Here is a 6000-nt window from a genome sequence, read left to right on the forward strand (position 1 = left end):
TTCCGATCGACCTCTGACACCTCATCCCATGAATTAATCAAAATGGAGAGCCTCTCACGAGAAACAACTCCAAGATAGCTCATAAATTCATCTGCTTTAGGACCAAAAGCCACTCCAATGTTGACGTCAATGTCAACACGTGTCTTCTCACCAGCAGCACGTCTCAATGCGAGACGCTTCAATCTAGTAGGTCCTTTGTTGCCTCGTCCGGATCGAAGTCTGAGTGGGGTCTGATCGTCATCCATGTCTCTGTTAAAAAAATTAGGTAACAAACATTAGTTAATCTGTATCGAATTAAAATCATATAAAAATAATACATAAAATTCTAAATGCTTATTTACGGGTTGCATGTGGGTTGAATGTTCATATGTAAATTCCTTCACTGTGGTCTTTACGGGTTGCATGTACATCATCAAGTACATCGTCATCTTTATTAATTATCATTGGTGTGAATGAACGAGGGTCACCATTTTCAATATCATCTATGGCCTCCCCTTGTTTTTTTCCGTGTAAAACGACATACCAATGTTCTGACGTAGGATCTTTCACGTAGAAAACTTGAGATGCTTGTTGAACCATTATAAATGGCTCATCTCGATACCCTATCTTTCGAAAGTCCACTAGTGTGAATCCTGATTCATCAATTTTAACCCCACTTTTATTGTCAACCCATTTACACTTGAAAACTGGAACGGAAAACTTAGTGTAGTCAACCTCCCATATCTCTTCTATAAACCCATAGTATGCCATTGATCCAAGTACTGGATTTGTATCTTTCAAAAAAACCAGAATTTTGAACTGTACTCTTTTCATCCATGGACTTCGTGTAAAATATAAAATTATTCACTTCGTACGCTGTACATGAGATGGCATTAAACTTCAATCCAGCAGCCAACCAGGTCAAGGTCTCTGATGCCGTTGAATCCTTGAACACCTCATCTTTAAACCAAGGCATGAAAGTTCTATTATGTTCCATCAAGACCCATTTCTCTGCTTGTCTTGGGTTATTTGCCTTCACAATGGCTTTATGAGCTTCTATGTAAGTTATAACTTCATTTGTGTTATTCAATATGTACAAATGTGCTTGCAAGACTTCTGATCGAGATTTTCTTAGAATATTCACACCATGTAAACATTTACTTGTAGAACGCTTGTGGTGCCATGAATTAGCTGGAAGACCTATTGGATTTGCTTTTGTCATGTACTCTGAACAAAATTCAATACTTTCTTCAGCTATGTACCTTTCAATCATTGAAGCCTCTAGACGATAATGATTTTTCACATAACCTTTCAAAATTTTCATATACCGCTCAACAGGATACATCCATCTTAAGTACACTAGTCCACACAATCTAACCTCTCTTACCAGATGCACCACTAGATGAACCATGATGTAAAAAAAGATGGAGGAAAAAACATCTCCAATTCACACAAGATAACAACAATTTCATTTTGAAGTTCATCTAGTTTTGATGGATCAATGACTTTACAACAGATGGAAGAGAAGAATGAGCACAAACGGGTTATGGTATGTCTAACATTTTTTGGTAAGATCCCACGAATAGCTACCGGCAACAACTAATGCATCAAGATGTGACAATCATGAGACTTCAACCCAATTTTCTTCAAATCTTGCATTGACACTAGGCTCTTCACATTTGAGGAATGTCCTTCTGGCACTTTCACACCCTTTAGACACAAAAACTAATTTTTTCATCTTTTGACATTGTGTAATAGGCTGGGGGCACATATGTACGCTTACCCATTTCTATGGGTGCCAACTCGCCGCGTATGTTCATCTCAATCAAATCTAAATGAGCATTTAGACCATCCTCCGTTTTCCCGTTAATGTTAAGAAGTGTACCAATTAACTTATCACACATATTCTTCTCAACATGCATTAGATCTATACAATGTCTGACTTCTAACCTCGACCAGTACGGAAGATCAAAGAAGATTGATTTCTTCTTCCAAATGTTTGTCATAGATGACTTTTTTTTTTACTTACCGAAGGTGTGGTCTATGTTATTTACCTTTTCGTAAACCTCAACACTGGTTAATGGAGTTGGTGGACCACTAGCCTCTTGGTGTCCATTAAAGGCTTTTTTCAACCTCCGGTAAGGATGATGACTTCTAAGAAACCTCTGATGCCGAAGATATATTGTTTCCCTTCCATGTTTCAATTGTTGAGAAACAGTGTCTTCTTCGCATATTGGACATGGTTTATGACCCTTAACACTATAACCTGATAAGTTACCATATGTTGGAAAGTCATTGATGGTGCAAAATAACATGGTATGAAACTTGAAAGTTTCATTAGCAAATCCGTCAAATACTTCAACACCTTGGTCCCACATTAACTTCAAATCTTCAATTAGAGGACTTAGATATACATCAATATCATTCCCTAGCTGTTTCGGACCGGATATCATCATAGACAACATCATGTATTTTCGCTTCATGCACAATCCATGAGGTAAGTTGTAAATAACTAGTAAAACAGGCCATGAACTGTGATTTGTACTCATATTACCAAACAGATTCATTCCTTCTGTAGCTAAACCAAGTCGGATATTTCTTGAATATTTACCAAACTCTGGAAACTCGTCATCAAATTTCTACCACTGAATAGAATCAGTTAGATGTCGGTACAAGCCATCACATTTCCTCTCATCTACATGCCTTCTAAGATTCTTAGCATCGTTTGGGTTTGCAAACAAACGCTTCATCCTTGGAATGATGGGAAGATACCACATAACCTTCATTGGGGGTCCATGCTTTTCTATATCTTCAATAGTATCATCATCTTTTTGTTTCAACTTATAACGTGATAACCCACACCTCGGACAACCTTTCAACAAGTCAAAATCTTTCCGGTATAATATACAATCATTAGGACATGCATGTATCTTTTTATACTCCATACCCATTGGACAAAATATCTTTTTGGCCTCATAATTATGATTAGGTAGAGTATTTCCCTCTGGAAGCGTATTCTTCAACAACTGAAGCAATTCCGTGAAGCTTTTATCAGTCCATCCATTTATTGCCTTCAAATTCATCAATCTTAACACCGCCGACAACCGTGTGAAGTTAGTTGATCCAGGATACAATGGAGTCTCTGCATCGCTTGACATACTTCCATATTCATGCACTTTTGCAAAAGACTTAGCTCCTACATCACAAATCATGTCTTCTAATTGATCATCATCTACATCATCCTGTACTACTTCATCCATGGTGGACCCCACGTATTCTTTAGTTACAAAAACACGTGGTAAATTTAATAATTCACCATGCCATGTTCAAGTTGTATAAGATCGAAGAAAACCATCACATAGCAGGTGCTCCCTCATTATATTAACATCCAGTATCCTTCCATTCAAACAATTAACGCACGGACACCTGATCTTTGCTCCATCATGACCACTATTAATCGCTTTACGTTGTGCAAATTGTATAAATTCTTCTACTCCTCTTTTGTAATCCTCACTTATAGGAACAGAATTCATCCAATTTCGATCCATTATATATTATGGAATGGTTAGAATTTTTATATCAGTGTTCTATCTCACGCGTTTGCCGAGGGTTGAACACCCTCGGACTCAATACCAAAACGTATTATTGCTAAATATAACATTTATAAAGTAACAACTAACAACTAAATAATATAAATATAAATATAAATTACATAATCATAAAAAAGAACAAATTCAAAATATAATAAGTACTAATACTAAATAATATAAATTTTGAAAAATATAAATTATAATACTTAAAAAAAACATACAAATTCAAAATATAATAAATACTAAATAATATTAAAATTTTAAAATATACAAATTATAATACATAAAAAAAATGCAAAAAAATTTAAAACAGCATACACCAACCTTAACGTGAACCAAAGTTGGTGGTGAATGCAACAGCGGCGGCAGTGACAACAGCGGCGAAGCAGCGAGGGAGAGTCAATGGAACAGTATACCTTCAACCAACAATGCAAGGAAACGAATGCCATTAAAAAACATAGACATTGTGAAGATTGAAAGGAAGAAAGTGAATCAATACTTACAAACTTATATGAATACTACGAAAGAGATGAACAGACGAGAGGCAAACGAAAAGGATGAACAGCGCAAACCCAAGGCAAAGAACAGAAAGAATACGAAAGTGGTGAGGCACGTAAAAAAATTAGGGTAAAAAGCATTTACAAATGCGGTTAAAAGTAAAAACCACATTTGTAAATCAAAGCGCTTGATTTACAAATACAGTTGTTTTTATAACTGCATTTGTAAATCAAAGCGCTTTTATTTACAAATGCGACTATACAAATAACCGCATTTGTAAATCAAATTTAATTTCAAAAATGTCACCGCGTTTTTTACAAATGCGTTTAAACGCAAAGCCGCACTAAATAAAGAACACTCTTTTCTTATTTTGCAGTAGTGTGTACACATTTGTGATAGTACTCCAATGAAATTTAAAACTATAAATTTATACCACTGTAATGTCTCATTATCAGAAACTAATATTAAGTCTGGTTTCTCTATTTTTTAAACTTTTGTAAAAACTTTCATATAATTATTTTGTCGTCTTATGTTTATTTTATCCATTAAATGTTATCCTTTTGCTTACTTTTGACTCCTCTTAAAATATCATAACTTTTCTTTTTTGTGTACAATATAAAACTATACAAACACATCCGCGCCCGGTGCGTGTGTGTAACTATATATATAGATAATTGTACTTTTATATTATTTATTACCAACAAGTTTCGTACTATGTTTTTTTAGCTTTTATAGCTACGTAAATACAAAATAATGGAAAAGAAATTAATGGATGAAAGTATATTAAGAAAAGAAAAGGTAGATTTACAAGAAGAGAGATCAAATGAATACTGTTCTTACAACAAGGACTAAGAACACTTGAAACGGGTTAATCAAGACTAATCCTTCAATCTTGGGCTGAATACTGTCTTGGGCCGGGTACTTCTCTCCTTGATGGTGCTCTCGGCTTCTCCTCTCGGCTGGTGCTATTGGCTGGTGCTCTCGGCTGGTGCTCTCGGCTTCTCCTCTCAGCTTCTCCTCTTGGCTTCTCCTCTCGGCTTCTCCTCACAACAGGTGGGGGGTACCTGCAAGTCGCTCCGATGCCAAAGTCAGAAAAGGTTTAATGTTCATCAGATAAAATCACTCTTACCTTTTTCTTGTGTTGACCTCCTATTTATAGGGTTTCGTTGATGGGCCTTCAACAGTATTTTTTGGACTTTCTTCTCACACCTCTTTATTACTTTTACACCCCCTTGTGCAAGTTCTTTATTTAAATTGGGCTTTATTATGATTTTTATTATTCTTTCAGGTTTCGGTTTAAACCTCTCGGTTTCAACCTTTTTCCCTTGTTTATTCAATGTTGTTCTCGGCCTAAACCTCTCGGTTTTAGCCTACCAGTACACTAGCCCCCCAGACAAAAATATTTTTATTTCAAGTTTTTAAAGAAATATTTGTGTCTTAATATAATATAATAATTTTTGACGTTTGATTTGATTTGATATGGAACGCTTTGATTTCCGCGCTTTATTTTGCTGAGTTTTCATGACTTGACAGGAACTTGCTATTTTGACCGTTAGATGACATGTTTTGAATGGTGCCACATTGTTTATATCGTTTGAAATTCTAGGGTTTTGCCTGGGCTATAAATAGGTTTGCCATTGGGTTTTTTATGATTGTGTGAGCTTTGTTGCTGTTTAGAAGGAAGCATATTGTCAATCTTCGTTCAATTCTTGCGAAGGTAATGTCTCTTTCAAGTTCTTCTGCTACTGATGAATTTTCAAGCGCGGGTGGTGAATCAACTGGCCGAGTGGTTCGAGAAGAAGTTCCTCCTGAGTCAAAATCTTCTTCTGCTACTCCATCTTGTATGAATGATTCAAGTGGGGCTCCTGCTGTTGATGTTCCACAAGAATTTGGATTTGTTGTACCCCAGAAAAACCTTCGTCCTGGTTATCAA

Source organism: Phaseolus vulgaris, chromosome 6 (genome assembly GCF_000499845.2).
Source record: "Phaseolus vulgaris cultivar G19833 chromosome 6, P. vulgaris v2.0, whole genome shotgun sequence".
Taxonomy (NCBI): Eukaryota; Viridiplantae; Streptophyta; class Magnoliopsida; order Fabales; family Fabaceae; genus Phaseolus; species Phaseolus vulgaris.